The sequence below is a fragment of the Erinaceus europaeus genome, chromosome 3, assembly GCF_950295315.1.
Source record: "Erinaceus europaeus chromosome 3, mEriEur2.1, whole genome shotgun sequence".
NCBI classification, from domain to species: Eukaryota; Metazoa; Chordata; class Mammalia; order Eulipotyphla; family Erinaceidae; genus Erinaceus; species Erinaceus europaeus.
This window is the reverse complement of record NC_080164.1, coordinates 105,485,271-105,499,254: the sequence shown is the minus strand read 5'-3', so window position 1 is coordinate 105,499,254 and position 13,984 is coordinate 105,485,271. Positions and strand designations below refer to the sequence as shown.

The following is a 13,984-nucleotide window of genomic DNA, read 5'->3' as shown; positions in this document are numbered from 1 at the left end:
CACATTTTTGTTAGAACAATGCTTTCATGAAACAATTAAGATCCAGAGGTTTCAGAAAGAGTGCTGGAGTGTCGAAGCTGTGTCCATATACCAACTTAAGTAAAAAAGTCAGGAGAAACTCTACATGCAGTTTGCTCTTGACTTCTGAAAATTAATTCAACTAATATTTCACATAAAATAGTGAATTTTACCAAAGTAAAGGATTCTGGGGATAGTGGTGGTGATGGTGGGTGTGTGTTGAGGTCCTGCAACAAGGTGGCAGAGGGGGACCTAGTTGGGGAGTTAGAGTGACCAACTACTGTATTTTACCCTCAATTTTAAACCATTAATCCCATCAATAAAGGGGAAAAAAAGCAAAGTTCTGAGTCCAAGCAGCTAAGCTATTTCCCCAGCTGTTTACCACAAACTTTTGTTGATTTAAAATAAATATTTTAGCCACTCTTAGGCTTTTATCTTAAGGACACTGAAACATTAATTAGATGGGACAGAAGCACTCCTATATTCATAGCTACATTATTCACAGTAGCCAAAGAGAGGAATCAGCCTAAATGACCGTCAACAGATGACTGGCTAAAGATATTAGGTAATATATATTCCATGGACTACTACTCTACACTCAAAAATATGAATGATATTATATCTACTGGGAAAAAAATAAGTGGAACTGGAAGTGATTATGCTTAACAAAATAAGTAAAGCTATGACAGACAACTATCAGCGGGTGGGGATACAGAATGGTGGTGGTGGGTATGGTATGGGATTATATACTCTAACCTTACAGTCTTGTAATATACTATTAATCACAAATTATAAATGAAGAACAATAATAGACATATTTTAAATATACAAGATAAAAATAAATTCACAGAAGAAAATAACCTCTCTTAGGGAGTTGGGGCTGTAGCGCAGTGGGTTAAGCACAGGTCGTGCAAAGCCCAAGGATCGAACTAAGGATCCCAGTTCGAGCCCTGGCTCCCCACCTGTAGGGGAGTCGCTTCATAAGCAGTGAAGCAGGTCTGCAGGTGTCTATCTTTCTCTCCCCCTCTCTGTCTTCCTCTCCTCTCTCCATTTCTCTCTTGTCCTAACAACAATGACATCAATAACAAAAATAAAACAAGGGCAACAAAAGGGAATAAATAAATAAATATTAAAAAAAAAGAAAAGAACCTCTCTTAAAGTACATTTTATTATCATCTGGTTGAGGAAATGTTGGTTTTCATGATAGTGCCACAGGGGCACAGTCGCCCATGTCCTCCAAACAGGTGTGGGCCACCCTTCACCAAGCCATCCTGCCTCTACACCCTTGGGCACTGAAACTCCAGCTTCTGACCCATTCTTGGTTCTGTTGAAATATATCACAATCTAGGAAGGCTTAACCTTTGCCAAGCAAATGTGATATCTCCATTTTTTAATTGTGTTCTATTTTAGATTGTAAGACTATTTAAAATTTCACATTAGCACTCTAAATAAAGTTCTCCAGCCATAAGCTAAGACAGTTTTCCAAAGTATGGAGACAAATGCTGCTTCCATTGACACAGAAGTTAGTTTAAAAGACACCTTAAGAGCTAAGTGGATTTTTTTTTTCAAAAGAAAATAGCAAATATAGGATTAGCTTTTTAATTATCTCTGGTCATTTGTTGTAAATTCTAAGAGTTTATATAGGGAAGGCAGAGGGGGCTGGAAAAGGGCTGAGTACCAAGTGTCCTGTGTTGAAGGACAGTTTTCTGTGATGGAGGATGAGGTGCCTTGTGGTGGAGGATGGTGTTCTGTGGTGGAGAAGGTGGTGTACTGTGGGGGATGGTGTGCTGTGGTGGATGGTGTTCTGTAGTAAAATCTGGTCTTAGGGTTACTGTGATGAAGGATAGTGTTCTGTTGTGGAGTACTGTGTTTTATGGTGGTGGAGGTTGTGTACTGTGGTGGAAGATGATCCACAATAGGATGCTATTGTGGAGGGTGTGGTGTGATGACAATGTCAGGGGGAGACAGAAAACCGTACAAGTGACAGGACTTCATTTCCCTAATAAAGCAGCTGAGAAGCAAATGGTAACATATTTTTCATTATTGAATGAGTACTGATGACACTCCTGCTAGAATCTCCCACTACATATTTGCACTTGACTTTCACCAGCACTGCTTTATCTTGTGAGACCTAGTTACCAATGCAAATGAAAAAGAGAAATACAATAAGGAAAACAAACAAAATATCTAACTTATATTATAAAGTTTTGTTCTCAGTCATGAGAATAGTCCTCTTTCCAGTGCCTTAGTTTAGAATCTGAGAGAGAGCTCACGGGGGAGACCACACACCTCACCCTGTGTGTATCTCAGCTATAAGCCCTGGATCCTCAGAAAAAGTGCTGGGGAAAAATGCAGTGCTTTGGGTTATCTTTGAAAATACCATTATCAGTATTTACTGTATCATACACAACATCATCATAATCTATGTCCTCTGACATTATTTATATATAGCTGTGTCTTATAAAGTAACACCACTTTGTTGTTGTTGTTGTTGTTGCTTCTGTTCTCCCTGGTATAAGCTTTTAAGAGTCAACATTTCAAAGAACAAGTAATTATTAGAGATGTGTTAACAGTTTGAGGCTGCTGTTAAAATTCAGTCTAATTGCATGTTTGAAGTCATAAGTGCTTAAATTGAAGGAACATATACTCATCCTATTTTCTCTGCATTAAAATGTTTGAGACGTTCAATCAGTTTTTCCCCTCTAATACTAATCAGATAGTGAGTTATGAGACTACAAGTTAAAAGGAGTGTATTCATTATTCTCATCACCAAAGGGCTGTTTGGATTCCCCTGACACACACACACACACACACACACACACACACACAATGAAACTGAACATCTACTCTCACTCTTCACCCAGAGATTTTTACTTTGGTGCCCTACTCCAAACTCAGTCAAATCTAGTTTTCAGTTTCCCATTCTGTTCTTCTTTCTCAGTTTCTGTTTATGAGTGGGATCACCTTATATTCAGATTTGTCTTTCTGACTTATCCCACATAACATAATTCCTTCTAGCTCCATCCAAGCTGGGTCAAATAAGGTGGGTTCATTGTTATTAGTAGCTGCATAGTATTCCATTGTATAAACATACCACAGCTTTCTTAGCCTCTATTTAAAATAGTCTGGAGGTCCCTCATGAGGCTAGACTTTGGCCTTCTACATGACCCAGTATTTCCTTTCCTAGGTATATACCCAAAGAACATAATAACACCCAACCAAAAAGATATGTGTATACCTATTTTCATACCAGCACAATTCATAATAGCTAAAACCTGGAAGTAAACCAGGTGCCTAACAATGGATGAATAGCTGAGAAAGGAGTTAGAGTTTTATATGGAACACTAAGAAATATTTTACATGTACAAAGTTCTGTATTTTAATGTTGACTGTAAACCATTAATCCTCCAATAAAAAAATGCATAGAAATTTTATAGTAATTACACTGAATCTTTATATAGATTTTAGTAAGATAGTCATTTTAATGTTTATAAGCTATGAAATGCTAATATCTTTTCATTTTTATGTATAATCTTCTTTTTATTTTTATGGTGATCTATAGTTTCCAAAGTATACATATTTTATCCCCTTAGTTAAATTTAATCCTAGATAGGTAATTATGTTGCTGCTATTCTAAATGGACTTGTTTCTTTATTTTTTCCTCAAAATGACAAATAAGGATTTATAGAAAACTTTGATACTAGGTTTGTGCACACCCAACTGAGTAAAGGTTACATATGGAAGGGCCTGGGTTTGAGCCCCCAGTTCCTACATACATGGGGAAACTTTGTGAGGAGTTAAGAAGTTCTGCAAATGTCTCACTTGCTGGGATAGCCTGAGGGTACTTCTTCCGGAGCAAGTGTTCTCTGGGTTGGAGAGAACTCAACTGGAGCCAACCTAGGCTGATGCATGGGAGAGGGATCAGGAACTCGTGCTGAGCTAGCATTGCAGGAGATACACTCTGGAACTCGGAGCCAGAAAGCAATTCCAAGTGTTTTAAAACAGAAGAGCAGATGTTATATATACTCACCAAGTAGGGTGGAAACAGGATGTGAGGTAGAGAGGGTGGAGCGAAAAAAGACTGGTGGAAATCAGGATGTACTAGGAGAGGGGGTGGAGCAAAAAGACATGGTGAACCAGTGGGATTAAACCAATGCCCTGGAGGCAGGGTGGTGCTTAGTTAACAGTGGTTTATGTAAATAGACCGCAGCTTTAAGTGGGGTCAAACTAATGCCCTGCAGGCTTGCCAGTGCTTAGTTAAGGAGGATTAGAGAGAGATGCTTTAAGCCAGGGGATCCGGCATACTACCCAACACCTCCTCCTTTCTTTTTTTTTTAATATTTATTTATTTTCCATTTTTTGTTGCCCTTGTTGTTTTTTATTGTTGTTGTAGTTATTGTTGTTGTTATTGATGTTGTCGTTGTTGGATAGGACAGAGAGAAATGGAGAGAGGAGGGGAAGACAGAGAGGGGAAGAGAAAGACAGACACCTACAGACCTGCCTCACCGCCTATGAAGTGACTCCCCTGCAGGTGGGGAGCTGGGGGCTCGAACCGGGACCCTTAATGCTGGTCCTTGAGCTTTGCGCCATGGCGCTTTACCTGCTGTGCTACCACCTGACTCCCTCCTCCTTTTTTTTAACTAATGGCCATAGTATCAGGAGTGTGGGGCACTTTATGAGTCAGGGAGACTGATAGGAGGCACACCTTTTGGGGTTCTACTGTCCCTCCTTATTCAACCTCTCGGTAGAGAGAGAGACTACCAGGATTGACACACCCCTCAGACTCAAGCTCTTCCAAGTTCAACCACATCCTCACAATTCCCCAACATCTCCCTCTTACTTAATGGACATATATAACTGGGACAATGTCTGTAAAAGGCTTCATCTCTGTCAGGGGAATAGCAGTGTATGGATGAACAGAAAGCTGCTGAGAAGAAACCAGAATGATAGCATGTGTCTTCAAAAAGAACTAGCACAAGAAAGGGAGGGATAAGTAAGAGTAGCAAGAGGCAGAGTGAGACTGAAGAGAGGTCTGGTAGGCAGAGAGGAGGGCTGCCTGATGGGTGGAGGAGTGAGGACCTGATAATCCCAGGGGCTAGAGGGGTAATCTGGCATTGCAAAGTCCCGAGACAGCTGGCAGAAAGGTCCATGGACTGCTACAGTCAGTCCTAAAGAAGTCCAGCAGTATAAAAGGAGTGTCCACAGGTGTACCAGCAAGTCTGATAGAAGTGTCAGTCAACGACCAGGGGAGAAATGCTGCAAGTCTATCTTGATGGAGGAGGACAGCCTCTGGAACTTAGCTGGAACCGCTAAAACATGACAGGTGAAGCAGAAGCAGGAAGAGCAGACAACGATGGGTGAGAGAAAGGCAGTAGGAAAGTCTCTTCCTTTGGAGTCCATGAATCAGATTCTTCAGATTGTGTCAAGTCACATCACATCATGGGTTTTGGGGGGATGGCTGTAATTGTGGGTGATGTCAGAGGACATGGGTCCAAGATGGATTTCTGGGGATTCCGTATGAGCAGATGCTTCTTCATGTGAAGGCTTAACATAGCTGTAGTCAATTACTTATGAAAAAACTTTGTAACAAATTAGAAGTTTACTATAATTGATAACTCCATGATTATAATTGATTTAGGTATCTTTATAATTTTGTTTAAAGGTCATCTTATGTGACTTCATGTAGTAGTCTCTGTACAGCAAAATTTTCAAACCAAATTTAAGCAAAAAAAAAAAAAATATATATATATATATATATATATATATATATATATATATTCTTAACTGTTTTTACATTGGACTTTTAAGCAAACTCAGGTTACTAGAGAGTTAGCACATTTTAGTGACAATTTTTTTTGAACATTTACAATGTCAGATTGATGCCAGATTTGTTGTGGATTTATTTCCACAAGATAGCTTACAGGACATTTTGGGGGCCTTCCAAAAATGTCCTGTATAGAGAATTTGCATTTTAACTTAGGAGATGATAAATTATCACATAGAATATTTAGACTTTTACCTTAAACACTCAGTTACTTTAGTGAATTAATTTTACCTTTCCTGGTAAGAATGTAGCTTCAAAATTACACTTTAACTATTAAGTTAATGTTTACCATACTTGAAACACGCATATTAAACATGTAGTTTATAACACACAGGAGGATAAAAACTTTTGTAACTAAGACATATCATTTCAAACGTGAATTTAGATCTACTGTCATAGTTGAACCATATTTACTCAGACAGTTTAAGACTAAACATTTCATATTTATACCAAGACTTAAAAAAGAAATCAAAAAGAGGAAAAAACAATTCTTGGACTCTTTCTGGACGTCTCCAGAAACCATGGCTGCACCCAGCCTTTTTATATAAAGTCAATTAAATTTCAGAGTACTCTGAGCACAATGGATCATACAAAAAATTTTGGTGACTCAACTCACTCAATTTTTTTTTCCAACTCATTCACTCACAAAACACAACTGGCCAGTGATAGGATAAGACATTTTTTTTGGGGGGGAAGAGGAAGAGTTCTGTGAATCAGATTTTTTAGATTCTGCCATGTTGTATTATGGATCCTGGGGTGCATCCTGAAGCCACTCCTCTTGCAGCCAGTCCTCTTGCAGCGTTTCTTGTTCCTCAGGGATATCAGTGCCATCATGTGGGTATTGCTGGACATGGTGGGCAGGAACCCAAACAGGTTTGGAGTAATTTTGTGGAAAAACACATGTGAAACCCCTCCCCATAGTCAACAGGGGGTCAAGTCCTTTCCAAATTTTATCAAGCGGGTCTTTCCATTTGACTTTAATAGCTGGGAGGGTGGATGGTGTTTGCCAATGAATAATAATAGGAGGTTGGTCTGAGTTTTTGTAAATATTAATGAGATTTAATGTAGTTAAGGCTTTTGCCAGATGGATATTGGGGGGGTACATTTCCCCTTTTTCTTTATTTAATTGAGCCTTAAGAGTTTGATGGGCCCTCCTAGACAATGCCTTGTCCCTGTGGATTATGCAGAATGCCTGTAGTATGAGTGATGTTCCAGAGGGAACAAAAATATTTAAATAGTTTGCTGGTAAAAGCATGCCAATTATAAGTTTTAAGTTGAATAGGTACCCCATTACAGCAAAACAGGAAATAATATGGCTTATAAGCTTTTTTGAGTTTTTTCCCATCTAGCTGTAGCCCACATAAACTTAAAGAAGGTATCAATTGAGACGAACACATATTTTTGTTTGCCAAAGTTGGGTATGTTGGTGTCATCAATTTGCCAAAAAGCATTGGCTTTTAAACTTCGAGGATTAACCCCCAGAGTTTGAATGGAAGGTGTTTTGATTAGACCTGCACAGGAGGAACATATAGCAAGAATACGTTTTAACTGTGCCAGAGGAATATCAGGAAATCGAGCTTGAAGTCCTTTAAGAATAACATGGGTTAGGGAATGAAAGTCACCAGGATTAGAGACAGAGGCTAGGATAATTCCCGTGGATGCAAAGTGGTCAGCTGCAGCATTCCCTTGGGACAGGGTACCAGGAAGAGGGCTGTGCGAATGTAGGTGCTGAACATACAGTGGATGGGTTTGAGAACAGACCATAGAGGCAATTTGAATTAAAAGAGGAGAAAGTAGGTTGTCATCAATTCTCACATAAGATAGAGCAAGCCATGGAAGTAAGTTAACAGTATACACACTGTCAGAGTGGGTCTTTCTTTGGTTTCAAAACTGCTACAATCTTCGCACGATGCCAAACTTTGGGCATAGCCTCCTTGAGAGGCTGCTTCTGTCACATATTTCTCATCTTACAGAGAAATTCCTATCACCCACCCAAGCTGGTTTCCTCCCAGGAAGATCTACCTGCGAACAAGCCCTGGCCCTCTCAACTTACACTGAAAATGGATTCCAGAAGAATTTAAAGATGGGTGCTGTCTTTGTTGATCTCACAGCAGCCTATGACACGGTCTGGCACCATGGTCTCCTAGTCAAGATCTCAAGATGCCTGCCTCCATGGGTGGCCAACACTATATCGTTTCTTCTCCAAAATAGAAGATTCTGGGTGCATCTGGGTGACAAGTCTAGCAGATGGAGACCTGTCTCAAGTGGCCTCCCCCAGGGCTCTGTTCTGGCTCCTATGCTATTTAATATTTACATCAATGAACTCCCAGAAACTTCTTCAAGGAAGTTTTTCTACGCTGATGACATCTGCTGTGCAACTCAGGCATCCAAGTTCGACATCCTCGAGGAAACACTCACGAAAGACACGTCTCTGATATCTGATTACTGTAAAAAATGGCGACTAATCCCTAGCACTGCAAAAACGGTATCATCTTTTTTCCATCTACACCATGCCTCGGCCTCGCGTGAGCTTAATGTGCAGTTTGGCGATACGAGAATCCGGCATGAAGCCCAGCCAGTCTATCTTGGCATTACTCTCGATCGCACTCTGTCATTTCACAAACATCTCATAAAAACTGAAGCAAAGGTGGGCGCGAGGAATAACATCATTGCAAGACTGGCCAGCTCCTCATGGGGTACGAGTGCTTCCACACTACGATCATCATCTCTGGCATTATGCTATTCCACTGCAGAATACTGTGCCCCAGTATGGTTCCATAGCCCCCATGTCTACTTGGTCGATTCCAAATTATATTCCTCCATGAGGGTAATTTCTGGAACCATCCGTTCCACCCCGGTTCCATGGCTGCCAGTTCTTAGCAACATCGCCCCGCCATATATTAGTCGGGATGCGGCATCATCTAAGTTCATTTCCCACGTCTACGCTCGAATGGACCTGCCAATATATGTGGAGATCTTTGCCCACCCTGTCCAACGCTTGACGTCTCGTCACCCAATCTGGTCCCCTACGCCTACACTGAACTTCTCTGTTCCAGACTCTTGGAAACAGAGTTGGAAGTCAGCTGAGGTAAAGAACAAACACCTCATCACAGACCCCTGCAAGCGTCAACCCGGCTTTGACCTAGCACGTTATGATTGGGCCCTCCTCAATTGCTATCGAACAGGCCATGGCCAGTGTGCCGCTATGTTCCGTCGCTGGGGAGCCAGAGATGACCCGAATTGCCCCTGTGGCTACAGACAGACTATGACCCACATAGTCAATGACTGCCACCTCTCCAGATTCAAAGGAGGTCTCGAAACTTTACATCAGGCTCAAGCTGATGCTGTTGACTGGCTACGGAAGAAGGGCAAATGCTAGAAGAAGAACACTGTCAGAAAAAAGGTTGAAGGCTTCTGGTATGGATTTTAATACAAGGAAAACAGGATAAAGTTCTTTGTACTGAGGGGAATATCAGGAAGCTCAGTAAAGAAAGGTTTGGGGTATTGCTGGTCTGCATAATATATAAGGGCAGCAGCTCCCTTTTTTCCACCATCAGTGAACACTGTAGAAGCAGAGGGGATGGGATCTTAAGAGAAACGTTTAGGTACTAGTTGATGCAAAAGAGGTAAAGAAGCTATCAAATTATTAGAGGGAAAATGATTATCTAATTGTCCTTGAAAACCCATTAAACTTATGACAAAATGAGAATGGTGGTGTATGAGCCATTCTGTATCTGTGAGAGAAAAGGGAAGAATGATTGAATCCAGTTCCCTTCCTAAGACCTGTATTGATCTATTTCTTCTTTGGCGAACCATGAATGCTAAGGCATCAATCTCTGTAAGAAGTCTTGGAGCTCTGCTTACTGGTGTATGAAGTCATTCAATAATGCCATGCTTCTGCCACAGTGCCCCCAATACCGTTGGGGTGGAGTTAAAGATTAGAAGATTTACCAGAGAAGAGGGGGAGAACCGAATAAGGTGCATGTCCTGGAGAGCCTGGTTAACTCTTTCCAGTGCCTAGGAGGCTTTAGAGCTTAACATACGCTTTGAGGAGGGCTGTTTGTTTCCTTTTAACAGATCGAACAGTGGTTGTAGGCTGCTAGTAGGCAGATAAAGATACTGCCTAAGCCAATCCAAATTTCCAAGAAAACTTGGAAGAAAGACGCAAGAGTGAGATTAGAAGGAAAAGTAACACAAGGTTTTAAAGGATGAATCTGCGTTAGGGAAATCTCTGAGCCTAAGAAAGTTATTGGAGGAATTAGCTGTATCTTCTCAGGAGCTACATTAAGTTCACTTCTCTTTAAGGCAGGGATTAGAAAATCATGAAGGGCGGAGAGATCTGTATCTAATTCTCCCCATATTAACACGTCATCCATATAATGAAAAGCCTTAAAGCCCTTATGGATATATGGAAAAAGGGCAGATTTAACAGCCTCTTGACAAATAGTAGGACTATGGACCATGCCCTGGGGCAGTACCAGCCATTCATATCTATTGGCAGGGCTGGCCTTATTATTAGAAGGAACAGAGAAGGCAAAATGTTTACAATTTTGTGGGTGTAAGGGAATAGAGAAAAAACAATCCTGTATATCAATAGCTATAATTGGAATTCCTGTTGGAATCGCAGAAGCAAGAAGCAAATCCTTTGGGGGAGCCCCAAACCTGCATGGTTTTATTAACTGCATGAAGATCTTGGAGGAGGCGCCATTTTCCTGAGGCTTTTTAATCACAAAGACTGGAGTATTCAATGGGCTCCGGGAATGACGAATGTTTCCCAAAGACAATTGCTCTTGGACGAGTTCTTTTAAAATTCTACCTTCTCCCTAAGCAAATACCACTGTTCCACCCAGACAGGCTTTTTAGAAAGCCAATCTAAATGGGGAATTCTATTTCAAACAGTGGCAGTTAGTATTGGGGGAGCTGGTTGGATCTAGAAGTCTCACAGGAGTGAGTGTGGTGTCCTTGTAGAGGAGTCTGTTGATATTATGACAACCAGAGATTCTAGCAAGTCTCTCCCCAATAAGTTGGTGCTTATATCAGCTACTAAAGATGGAAGTTTCCGTTAGTCCCTTCTGGATCTTCCCACACAAGTGAATTTCATGTGAGAAATGCTTGAGTCAACCCTCAAACACCATGAAAACATGGTCCAGGTCTGGGGAACCTCTGCTTGTCTTAATATTGATTTGTCTGCCCCTGTGTCAATCAAGCACTTAAAGGGAATATTACCAATCTTTACTGTCAGAGTTGGGTGACCCCTTTCTAAAACAGGGGTGGTCCACAAAATCTCAGGCTCCTAATCCGAGTTCTCTTGCTCCAGCTGGTTATTTCTACGATGGAAGTTCCCACACACTGCACGCTCCTCCTTCTGCTCACCCTCTGCTATTGTTACTTGGCGTGGTGGGCGTAGCGATGGGTTGAGTCCCAGGCTGGGCTTTTGTTTATGGAAGAAGGCAGCAAGCGGGTGACCTGCTTCATTCCCTCTTGGGGGTGGGGCTAAGGGAAGCCCCATAACTAGTTTAAATTCCTGTTTACATTTGCCAGGGGCTTGCCATTCCTATAGAACCTTGACCAATAATCTCTCTTCCAATGAAACTCTTTCTGGCATCTAGGACAAGGCATTCGTGGTCTCTGGCTCCCTGACTGGAGGAAGGGTTGCCCTGACTGGAGGCTGGGTTGCCCTGACTGGAAGCGGGGTCGCGGCTTATTTTCTGGACATTGGTTACACCAATGCCCTTGGCGACCGCACAAAAGCAAGCCCCTTTTCGCTTATGTAAGGTAGCTGCACTGCATAGGCCTGTGTCATAGGTGCCCCAAAAGAGCTTGATCTAAGATCCTGTGTAGGTATAATCCAGGTATCTGGGTGTTTGTTTTTAAGAGTGATACAGGCCTGTCGGAAATCCAGAAGCATCCCATCCCAGACAATGGATCGCAGGAGGAGAAAACGAGTGTCAGGATTATAAATCTTTCCAAACTTGATTGGACCCTGGCAATGAATTTAGCCAGGGATTCATCAGTTCTTGTTGAAGGGAGAGAATGGGGGCTAAGGCCAATCCCATGGGTGGTGTTAATCATTCCCATGCTCTTAATGCACAGAGGTGTACCTGATCAAAATACCCAGGTGGAAACTTGGCTTCTGCCTGTTGAATCCCTGTTTCTAATTGGCCCATTCCAAACAATGCATCAAAATTCCCCTCTGGCTGATTTTGACTATTTTTCCACGATGGCTGTAAACATTCGTCATGAAAAAATGCCTCCCATTGAAGGAAGAGGGTGCCTGGGAGCGTAGTGTGAGTTAGAACCCTTTAATCTTTGGGGGTATTAAGGTTCTGAAGCAGGCCTTGTAAAATGGACCTGGTTCATGGAGCATGAATACCATCATTCTTAATAGCCTGGCTTAGTTTTTACAGGTCTGTGGTGGAATATGGATACCAGGCATGAGGTTTTTGTCTAGTGGGAGCGACATTCACCAAAAATGTGTGGACTTGCTTTGATAACAGTGCAGCAGCAGGGGGAGGAGTCACAGAAGTGGAAGCTGCCGGATAAGCGGCGGCCGAAGAAGTGGTTTTGGAGGTTACAGGAGAATCCGGACATATGTCTGCCAAAATGGGGGTGGCCGAAGAAATAGCTGTGGAGGCCGCAGGAGATTCTGGAAACATGTCTGCCAAAACAGGGGTGGACGAAGAAGTGGCTGTGGAGACCGCAGGAGGTTCCGGACATGTGTCTGCCAAAATGGGGGTGGCCAAAGAAGCATCTGTGGAGTCCGAAGGAGAATTCAGACACTTGTCTGCCAAAATGGGGGCCTCAGGGCAAGCTGCAGAGGGCTTAGGGTGGGTCAGGATCAGGACAGGCTTTTGCTTCTTCTTGTTTTTAAGGTGCTGGTTAAGTTCTATGATCACTTCCTTTATCTCTTTATCTCAGCATCTAGGTCCCTTAGCCTTTTGAGAGGTTGCCCTATATATCCCTTAAAATCTGTGATGATGATCAACAGGATATAAGGTGTGGCCCTGAGAAAAATGTCCCAGATATATAAAAATTGTATATATTAAAATGAATACAGAATTTGGAAAAGATCATCCATGGTGGAGAGGTCTCAGGAAAATAATAAGAAAGAAAAGATAAAAAAAATTACAGTGCCTTAACACGAGGTTGCAGATACCCAAATGGTGTATACTTATCTGGGATGTCTTGTACATCTGCTGCTGTATCCCTGTTCAGGCGCCAAGTGCCAGGATAGCCTGAGGGTGCTTCTTCACAAGCAAGTGCTGTCTGAGTTGGAGAGAACTCAACTGGAGCCAACCTAGGCTGATGCATGGGAGAGGGATCAGGAATTCGTGCCAAGCTAGCATTGCAGGAGATACACTCTGGAACTCTCGGAGCCAGAAAGCAATTCCAAGTGTTTTAAAACAGACTAGCAGCTGTTATATATACTCGCCAAGTAGGGTGGAAACAGGATGTGAGGTAGAGAGGGTGGAGCGAAAAAAGACTGGTGGAAATCACGGTGTACTAGGAGAGGGGGTGGAGCAAAAAGACATGGTGAACCAGTGGGATTAAACCAATGCCCTGGAGGCAGGGTGGTGCTTAGTTAACAGTGGTTTATGTAAATAGACCGCAGCTTTAAGTGGGGTCAAACCAATGCCCTACAGGCATGCCAGTGCTTAGTTAAGCAGGATTAGAGACAGAAGCTTTAAGCCAGGGGAGCTGGCATACTACCCAACACACTCTATCTACCCTCCACTTCTTTTTCATTTTATCTCTGTCTCTATCCAATAAATAAATATTTTTTCAAACATAATTATGTTATTTATATAGCTGAATTATTTAATGATTACTTGATCTATTGATACACTCATTGTTAGTTAATTATAGAGAAGATGTGATATATTTGTTTATAGAAAAATAAACAATTCAATTTAAGAAATGTCTGTCATCTAGAGTAACAAATAATACAAAATACAACCTAATCATACACACATGCACACATCCTTTATTTAACTTTCTCAAAATTATAATGTAATACACTGTCCTCATTTTAATCATACAAATGATAAGGATTCATTTTAAAAATAACACTATAAAGAAAAATAATATGGCAATTCAGAAGCAAATAAGCAAACTTAAGTTCAAAATACATGAGAGATTTTT

General features: G+C 41.5%; 1 pseudogene; it reads right to left on the bottom strand.

Annotated features, from left to right (window-relative positions):
• The window catches only part of LOC103125858 (serine/threonine-protein kinase 16-like), a 61,354-nt pseudogene extending 48,856 nt beyond the window's left edge, over nucleotides 1-12,498 (bottom strand).
• Between the last annotated feature and the right edge of the window lie 1,486 nt (nucleotides 12,499-13,984).